The sequence below is a fragment of the Dermacentor silvarum genome, chromosome 4 (assembly GCF_013339745.2).
Source record: "Dermacentor silvarum isolate Dsil-2018 chromosome 4, BIME_Dsil_1.4, whole genome shotgun sequence".
NCBI lineage: Eukaryota > Metazoa > Arthropoda > Arachnida > Ixodida > Ixodidae > Dermacentor > Dermacentor silvarum.
Genome location: NC_051157.2, coordinates 117,159,501 through 117,169,007, shown reverse-complemented (window position 1 = coordinate 117,169,007; position 9,507 = coordinate 117,159,501).

The following is a 9,507-nucleotide window of genomic DNA, read 5'->3' as shown; positions in this document are numbered from 1 at the left end:
TCTCATATTCTAGATTGGCTCCACATGTGAAATTTCGCAAGCGTGTCCTACAAACGAAACAATCCAGGGCGCCCCTCGACTCAGCGCTATCTTCTATAAGCAACCAATCGACCAAGTAGGACGCGGCATCAGAATGAAAAGTTTCAGTAAAACATGTATACAAGTTAGAACCTAAATTTCGAACGAGTACTTTTGTCCGGACACTTTTCGCAAATTTTTTGTTACAATCCATTATAAATGTGCTGTTCGGCAATTTCCATACACTGACTTGCCACGGCAGGTGGTGAAGCGAAACGTTGTCGTGTTCTTCCCAATGCCTTCTGCAGGTAGCTATCAATTGTACATATATTGTGCGACTGCCCGCAGTACAGTGCGCAAAGACATTCTCTTACCAACGCGTTCAACCAATTGGACGACCGGCCTCTGTCGGAAGAAAAAATTCTCCACCACAGACTGGACTTAACGTCACAGAAGAAGGCCGTGCAGGCGCTTCTGCGCTTCTTGCGAGCCACCGGCCTATCTGACCGACTGTGATTAGAACGCTCTTCCGGTGCAACGAAACAATCGCACACCTACCTTGTGAGTGCCCCCGTTTTAACCCACAGAGAGCAGCTCTCTCAGCCACGATAGGTCAACTGGAAAAACGCTTAGTAACGCAAATCAACATCCTTGGAAACTGGCCTACACAAACAACAGCGCGAGCCACCTTGAAGGCACTGCTGCGTTATTTAAAAGACACCGAACTCAGTGACAAATTGTGACTCTACACTGTGTGACGTAGGATGGGACGTTTACACTATGCAACACTAGAACGCCTTCGCAGACTGCGTGACAATGCCCACAGAAACAGTTCTGTTTTGTGTGTGTGTGTGATATTTTTCTTACCTTTTTTCCCCTTTTTTTGTACTTATTTTCTCTGTCTCTCTCCTGTCGAATCCCTTTACCCCTCCCCCGGTACAGAGTAGCCAACCGGAGATAATGTATGGTTAACCTCCCTGTCTTTCCTTTACCTTTTTCTCTCTCTAGTGCTGCGTGATCATGAGTTGAGATGGAGGGAAAGAAATTGGTGAGCACCTGCTTGTTCACTTGCATGAAAAATGTTACGTTCTTTTTTTCTCCGCATGTATTTCCCACACCAGAGAAGAGAGGTACGAGTAGGATTGGGGTTAAAGCCATAATCCATATCCCGGCCATATGGGTCCTAAGCAACTGTGACTGTAAGGATGCCAGATGCTGGTTCTAACGCGTATTCACAGACAAGCCACTTGCACCCGTCGGGCATGGTGAACTAACTTGCTACAGCACCGAATGACGCCGAATGACGTTCTAGGAAAGACTAATCGATAAATAAACACGTGATCCTTTGCCGATAGCTGCCTTCGTGTTGTTCAGTTCAATGTTTATGCGAGTAAACGCAAAATTCAGAAGGACTAGAGGTGGATAGCATTTGCTTACTTGAGCGAAGTGAATGTACCTGGCACCAACGTCACAACCGCATTTATGGCGCTACGGTGCCTCTTCTGCTGAGTATTGATCTTATCACATTCTCTGGAACTGTTGTATTCACTTGGAGCCTCCTGGTGACTGCCGCGGCAAAGACCACGTACAGCCGGGAGCCCCCGCAGCTATGCCTGTTGAAAGCACGCAGAACATTATGGTACCACCGGGACGCGTTATTGGCGAAAGCAATTTTCTATGCACACAGGGTGTTTCAGCGAACACTTTCAAACATTTTTTAAGGTTGCCTGTGGCAGATAGCACATTTCTACTTCATGAGCTGGTCTACTCGAATAGGCGGAAATTACTTGCGAGAAAAATAGAAATGCATAATCGTAGACTTAACAAAAATTTACTAAAGTTATTAGCTAATTACATTATGACCCATATTGCAATTTACAAATTCCCCTTGGAACGAATTCTGAGGATGACACCAGTTCCGAGATACCAATTCCTGAACTTTGCGGAGAAATACATTGGTGGACCAGCTACTTTCTTAAGAAAACGGCGTTTTATGCCCTGAAGTGCAAAAGTAACTGGAACGCCGATGCATTTCCCCGCAACGTTCGGGAATTGATATCGCGAAACTAGTGCCATCGTGAGAATTCGTGACAAGTGGATCCGCCTTGCGAATTCCACGGCCAGAATTTGTAAATTGCAATAGGGGCCATAAGGTAATTAGCTATATAAAACATAATTAGTAAATTTTTGTTTGTTAGTTGACTATGCATTTCAATATTTTGCGCAAGTAACGTCCGCCTCTTCGAGTAGACCAGCTCATGAACTAGAATTGTGCTATCTGCTAAGGCAATCTTTAAAAATTTTTGAAAGTGTTCGCTGAAACACCCGGTATACATGGAGGGCTGCGAAAGTGCAGTTTCCTCGACTGTTTTCCTCATTTTGCAGTTGCAAACATATCTCACATGGTCAATTAATTGCTTTACTGTGTATTTTCCGATTTACGAGTTCAAGCCGGTGAGTTCCCAAGGCGTATACACTTAACGAATTTTCAGGATAATACCAGTTTCGAGGTGTTCATTCGCAAAGTGTGCGAAGAAAACACATTGGCGTTTCTCTTACTTTGGTACTTCGGTGCATAAAACGCCGGTTTGTCGAAAATGCAAGTGGAACAGTAGTGCATTTTTGTCGCAAGTTTTACGGCGCATGTATAGCAACCCGTGCGATTCTTAGAATTCGTTCCAAGTATATGAGCCTTGCAAACTCACCGGCTAGAATTGGTCAGTTGCAATATGTACCGTATAATAAAATATTAACTTTATATAGTGAATTTTTCCTAATTATTTAATCATGCGTTCCGATTTATTGTGCGAGTATTGTCCACCGCTTCGAGTGATACAGCTCAAGGATGACAATTACGCTTTCTCCCACAGGCGATTCAAAAGAATCTGTAAGTTTTAAAAGGAAGGACGCCTCATGCAAAACACTTAAAGTTAGGGGTGTTCGAATAGTGAATCTTACAATCGTGACTGAATCCAAGTAGTGGAGAAGAACGTGCGCCGAATATTGGATGGAACATTAAATATTTTGTTTTCACACAGTAAGCTGTTTAGGGCTCATTTCAATAGCCGTTTCGGTTGGCGATGGTGTCCGCCGCCGCCCCCGCTGGTGTCCGCAGCAGCTATCGCCTGGAATGAAAAAAATAAAGACATCCAGTTTCCGCCGGGATTGAAGCCGGGCCCACTGTGTCGGAGTCAACTACTCTACCACTGAGCAATGCCAGCTTTCTTTTTTTTATCGTGATTTTCCTAAATTGACATGAAAACAAAGGAAGTCACAAATATCAAAACACTTCAGCTACACTGGAGCTCATCTGAACTCAGTTCATGTTTCTGCAGTTTCACTAGATCATCAAGAAGGGCTACCCACTAAGGAGCGTCATGCTGCGCCCGAATACATTTCCGAAGGCAAACAGCGCTTTTAACAAAGCTTTCACGTGCACTGCCAATATTAATGTCTGCATGCCTTACTTGCATTCGTGTTTTCCGTAAGCTGTGGTGCGCAAGAAACATGAGCAAATCATAGGGTACATCTTCGTGATCAACTGGTAAAAACCTGATACCATATGGTAGCTCTTTCTTGATAGTTTGTCTGTAGGACGTCCCAATGAAATATTGCGTCCCAGCAATCCAGAAAAAACGTGTTCGATTGTCTCTGGCTTCTTACACAACTGACGGTTCGTTGTCCAATCCACCGTAATACACTGCCCGTCAAATATTGGCTTCGAGAAAAAGGAATCTTTGTACCTTGGACTGAGCCGCGCCACCGCTTGCTAGCAAGCAGCGGAAAAATGCCCTATAAACGCGTCCTTGCGCGCGAGGGGACACGCGGTGAGACATGCGCGCCGCGTAGCATAGATGCGTGCACCTTTTGCATTGCAGTTGCATATTATTACACCAGGTAGAACGTCATGTAGCAGATGCAGAGGTAACGGTACAAGACAGTTAAAGATGGTTTAAGGAAGAAAAAGAAGTTTAGGGAGATGTTTACAAGAATGCTAGAAAAAATGTATATTGTGTGCCTGATTAAATAAAGCTGGCTAGGTGACTATGTCACCGCCGCGTTTCAAAAGGGATGCGAATAAATCATCGTCATCACTATCATTAGCATTGTATCGAGCCACGTACGTTGCCATGCGAGAGGCGCGCCGCGTAGCATCTGCACGTGCGCCCTTTGCATTGCAGTTGCATATTATTGCACCAGGTGGCACGCCATGTAGCAGTCGCATAGGTAGCGGTACAAGGTAGACAGATAAGCGTGGAGGAAGAAAAAGACGATTATGGAGATTTATAAATATTCATGTAATGAAAAACATGCATGGCATACCTGATTAATTCAAGCAGGCTCGCTGACTGTTTGTCATCGTCCCGTTTCAAAGGGAATACCATCAAATCACCATTCTCATCATTACCATCGTATCGTGCCATTTGACACGCGATGTGGCAAGCGCGCCGCATAGCGTCGATACGCAGAAACTTTGCATTGCACTTCCGTTATATTCTACCAGGTGTCACGACATGTAGCAGTTGCATATAGCAGTTACATGCTGCATGTAGCTGACGTGTTTAACTCAAGCAGGCTAGGTGACTATTTGCCACCACCCCGTTTCGAATGAGATGCCAATACACCATCATTATCATCATCATCATCATCATCATCATAATCAACAACAACGTACTGTGCCACGGGTCAAGGGATGTGATATGTGCGCCACGTAGCCTGGATACCTGTGTTTACTCTTAGGTACACGTTATGGTACCTCCTCGCAAGGTACGAACCGCTGCTGAAGAAGCGAATTGTAGAGCTACACGCGCGGATGCAAACAGGCCACATCGGGCTCAGCAGACCGCTGTGCAGAGAACAGGAGAAGCTGCAGCACAAGCCGGAGCTCGCCGTCAACGCCGGGCGGACAGTTCAGGTCGTTCTCGCGAAAACGACGCTCCTCCAGCTTAGGCTATGACTGTGCTGCGTGTGCCACGCAGGCCTGTTACTTTTACATCTTACTTTGTTTAGAAATATCTCTTTTTTCTATACAAAGTAAGATGTAAAGGTTACGTGGAGTTGGAAAAGTAATAAGGCGCCCTGTTTATATTATTTCACACACGCGTATAATGCTGTTCGCAGCTTGACGTGCGGTGAACCTTTATGAAAACATGGCAAGAGAAAGAAAACGAACGTGCAACCTTTTGAGGTTGTACAAACCTTGTGCGGCTAATCAGGGCGCGGAACTTGTTTGTATGCAATGTACAGAGGCCTCAGTTGTATCAAAACTTTTCGTTATGTAGCAGAAAATATTATAAATGAGGAGCTAACCAAGGAGTGCGCTTTTCACACAGCCTTGAGATTTTATGCGGGCTACTGCAGGAATGGGCGAGTGGCCTGACGGTTGCTATGGAGCTGCTTTCAGCTGCCTTCGAATGCATTTTCAATATTTTTACGCATTCAATGCTTCTTGCTATAATTAAGCCGACGAAGAGGCATATTACAAAGGCATAATGTTGCAGACAGCTCAATGGCTGCAGCGATGTTAGAACGGTGAGATACCACATCACTGACGGAGTCAGTGAAGTGCACCGAGGTCGTCCGTTGAAGGGGCTTTGATTGGAGCGTGGCTCACATACCCTCAGGTCGCCAGCAAGAAGCGAATCCACCGCGCCATTGCCTTGACTCGAAGAACCCCGACTTTATTTTCACCGCGCAATATATAGACTTTGAGGCCGCCACCATCCAGTCACTTGGGGCATGTATTCTGCACCCTCTACATCCCCCCTTTTGAGGAACATGTGTTTGTATAAATGCAAGTGTCACCATATTTGCTTGTCTAACGAAACAAAATAAACAAGCAAACACCAACATCCTGGTAAGAGAAAGAAAACAAAAGCCGTACATATAACAAGTCCAGTCTGCGGAGTGTTTAACTCACCGTCCGACACGGGTGTACCATCCCTGCGGTGACCCAGAAGGCACAGGTTTAGCTCGTGGGCCGACACTGTCATCATAGTCGCGTGACGACTGCTCAGTCCGTGGTGCTGGACTGTCAATGGCCTTGGTACTGGCATTGACACTGACATTGGTACTGGCATTGCCACTAGAAGGTCCAGGTGGTGTCTGTTGGCTGGTACATGGCATGAGGTAATCGCGACTTCTCACCAGGACTCCAACGGGTCTTTGCACGGTGTGGGAGCGTCGCCTCTGTCCTGGACTGAGGAGAGTGGCCTGAAACCTAGTGCTTGACGAATCTTAGTGATGCAAGACTATCGGTAAATTGACTATCGGTAGCATTGATAGTTTTTTAAACTATAGATAGTGTAAAAGACTATCGATAGTATTACCGATAGTACTATCGATAGTGCAATCGGTGTTACTGTCGATAGTACCATTGGTAATATTACTACCGATAATACTATCCATAGTGTTGTGAATAATGCTGTTGTTGGCCGGCGATATTGCCAAATCATTTGCGATAGCCTACTATCAGCAATGCGCAGTTCGTTTAATTTATGAACAATTTTTTGGCGAATGAAAAAATTATTTCCGCAGTGAATATGCTGGAATATGTTCATCAATAAATTCATGCTCAAAAGTAACCAGTTACGCCTTACCAACATACTTAGTCCTTGATATTTTCATTTTTAAATCACAAAATGCAATATAAATTTGAAGCCGCGTAGTTCCGTCACTTGTAACGGCTTCCTTTCCGCTACATCTGAACAGTTCAACTTAATTATCATGTGTCAGTCAAGAATTATGGTGAAGGAACACAAACATGTCAACTTTCTTGCCCTTCAGCCTGCTCTTCTTATATGTAATGATTTGTCCAGCAGCTGAGAATACGCGTTCTGCGGGTACCGACGTTGCTGGAATACATAAGTACTTACTATAGCCACTCAGAGAACAGTGTTGTGGAGCCTTGCCAAGACTTACAGAATTCTAAAGGGTTGCTCTAAAGGGTGGACGTAACTCTAGGTACTGGCGAGCCATATAACGCACCAAACGGTGCCTCTCGGGTCGCTTTTTCCAGCACAACAGGGACATTTGCGACACTAACACTTTGTCCAGCAACTGTATGTAAGGTAGTACATCTGCCGAACTTGGTGACGGGTTGACTGCGATAACGAAGTGTCATGTCTTAGTTACTACCACCACCATATACCACGCACTCGGAGAACCAAGTTTATGCTGCAATGAGTTCGCGCGATTGATTCTATACTATCGATAATACTACTGAAATTACAATCGATAGTACGACTGAAATTACTATCGATAGTGCTATCGATAGTTTTTTGCTATCGATAGTTTGATAGTGACTCAACTATCGATAGTATTGATAGTACTATCGATAGTTCTGCATGACTACTGACGATGCCTTTGCGCTGTGTGCCTGCCCTTGAAGTTTGCAACGTGCAGCCAGTCAGGAGCTAACCTTGCCATTTGAACTAGAGCACAGGTTCGAAGTGATTGACCCATGAGAAGTTGAGCGGGATTGTAGCCAGACACTGCATAGGTAATTCGGCATGCCAGCAAAGGCAGGAAAGGGTCTTTCGATTTCTGGAGCAACTCCTTGATTGTGCGGACCATTCGCTCTGCTTCACCATTAAAATAGAGAACGCGAGGACTGCTTGTAGTATTCCTAAACCCGTAGCTCTTTGCAAAGTCTTGGAAGGCATGGCAGGCAAACTGAGGTCCGTTGTCACTAAGCAGAGTGTTGGGAATGCCGTGTTTAGCAAAGATGCTTTTGAGTGCCACTATTTCTTCCTCGGTAGACGTGGACAGACTTCCGGGTGGGTACTTCCGGGTAACAAGAACGGTAGTCCACAAATAACAAGCTCTTGGCCCTCCAGATGAAACAGGTCTGCGGCCATGGCTCCCAGGCTACTGGAAGAGTTTCTATTGACATCATCGGTTCAGCACGTTGGACACGTTTGTCACGGTAGTTTTCACTTGGCTGCGGTAGACCTGACCACCACACAGCCTATCTGCCTAGTGCCAAACACCGGTTAACTCCTTGATGAGCGTCGTGGAGCAGGTTTACCATGTCTTGGCACAGTAGAGCTGGTGCCACAAGGCGTTCTCCCATGACTAGAAGACCATCGCAGATGGAGAAGTTGCCCCGGTGTTCCCATTACGGAGTCATGTTCAATGGCAACCGGCAATGTCTAGGCCAACTTTCGGAGCAGTAGTTTTTTATCGCAAAACAACAGCCATAGCAATATTTCAAGATATCAGGCCTAATGAAAGCGCTTTTTTGAGAAAACATCGTATATAACACGAGGCACATATGTACAAGGGCAAGGTATGGACAAATTACATGCAAACGCAATCATTCATAGTTGCAGATTTTCTAAACCATCATCCTGTCGTAGTTACTATTGTAAACGAATCACAATCTCTAGGAATCTTTAAAATAAATGTCAACATGCATTTGTTGTCGCTTCAAAAATGACCGTTTACTTTGAAATTACAAATAACATTCAACATTTCTGGTATGTATTGCTTGTACCTTCCATTTTCGGTGCATGTACTCAGTTTATGTTGCTTGCATATCGTGTATGCTTGAGTGTTTTGTGTACTGGGAGAGGGTACTGACACTTCGGCGATCGTGCGGTTTATTTTGTCAGCCTCTTAGACAGGGATTCTGTATCTTCTGTGGAATAAACGTTCGTTCGTTCGTTCGTTCGTTCGTTCGTTCATTCATTCATTTGTAACTGTGCATCTGGCAATGGGTATGCCAGCATTCTCAGCAAATCCCGCAGAATTAATATGTGCCACTAATAATATACCCCAATTGAGAAGCAGAACACCAAAGCATAAAGTGAAGGAGTCGGCCCTACAGAAAAATGGAGAAGTCGGCATCAGAAGCAACCATGTCTGGAGAAATAAATGAAGGGAATAAAATGGGATAACAGCGTGCATTGAAGGAAGAGCGCTGAACAACACATAGAAATCAAGTGAGGGTCTTCCAGCAAATATGAAGGAACTTATCGCTGATTCACACATCACGCGCGTAATCCGCCGATTTTCTGCTGTTTGCTTTTTTTCTTCATTATTCTTGGCTTAGTAGTGTATTGGGAATTTCAGAATAGCCGCCTCTACAGACGCCCTACCTTTTAAATTTTCTGTATTTCAGATAAAAATAAATCACCTAAGAAAGCATAAAAAGTATCAGGGTTGATAGCACCGGACGGAATGGCGAGGCTGGAAAGGCTTAGAGGGAAAACGAAACACCGGAATGCAGAGTTCAATCATGAAGCATAATATAAAAAAAGAGTGAAATAAAGGAAGGAACGATGGAAATAGTGCTAGAGAAATTATTGTTGGAATGAAATGGAACCACCCCCGACTGAAATTTCGATAAAGGGAGCTTCAGGCCTGCTTTGGCTGTAAGGCAGTCAGATGACGAAACTTTAGTCATCTACAAAACAGCGAATGTTTCCTGTGTGAATAAAAAAAAAAAAACTAAAAATAATGAAATTCTGGCGACTGTATGACAAT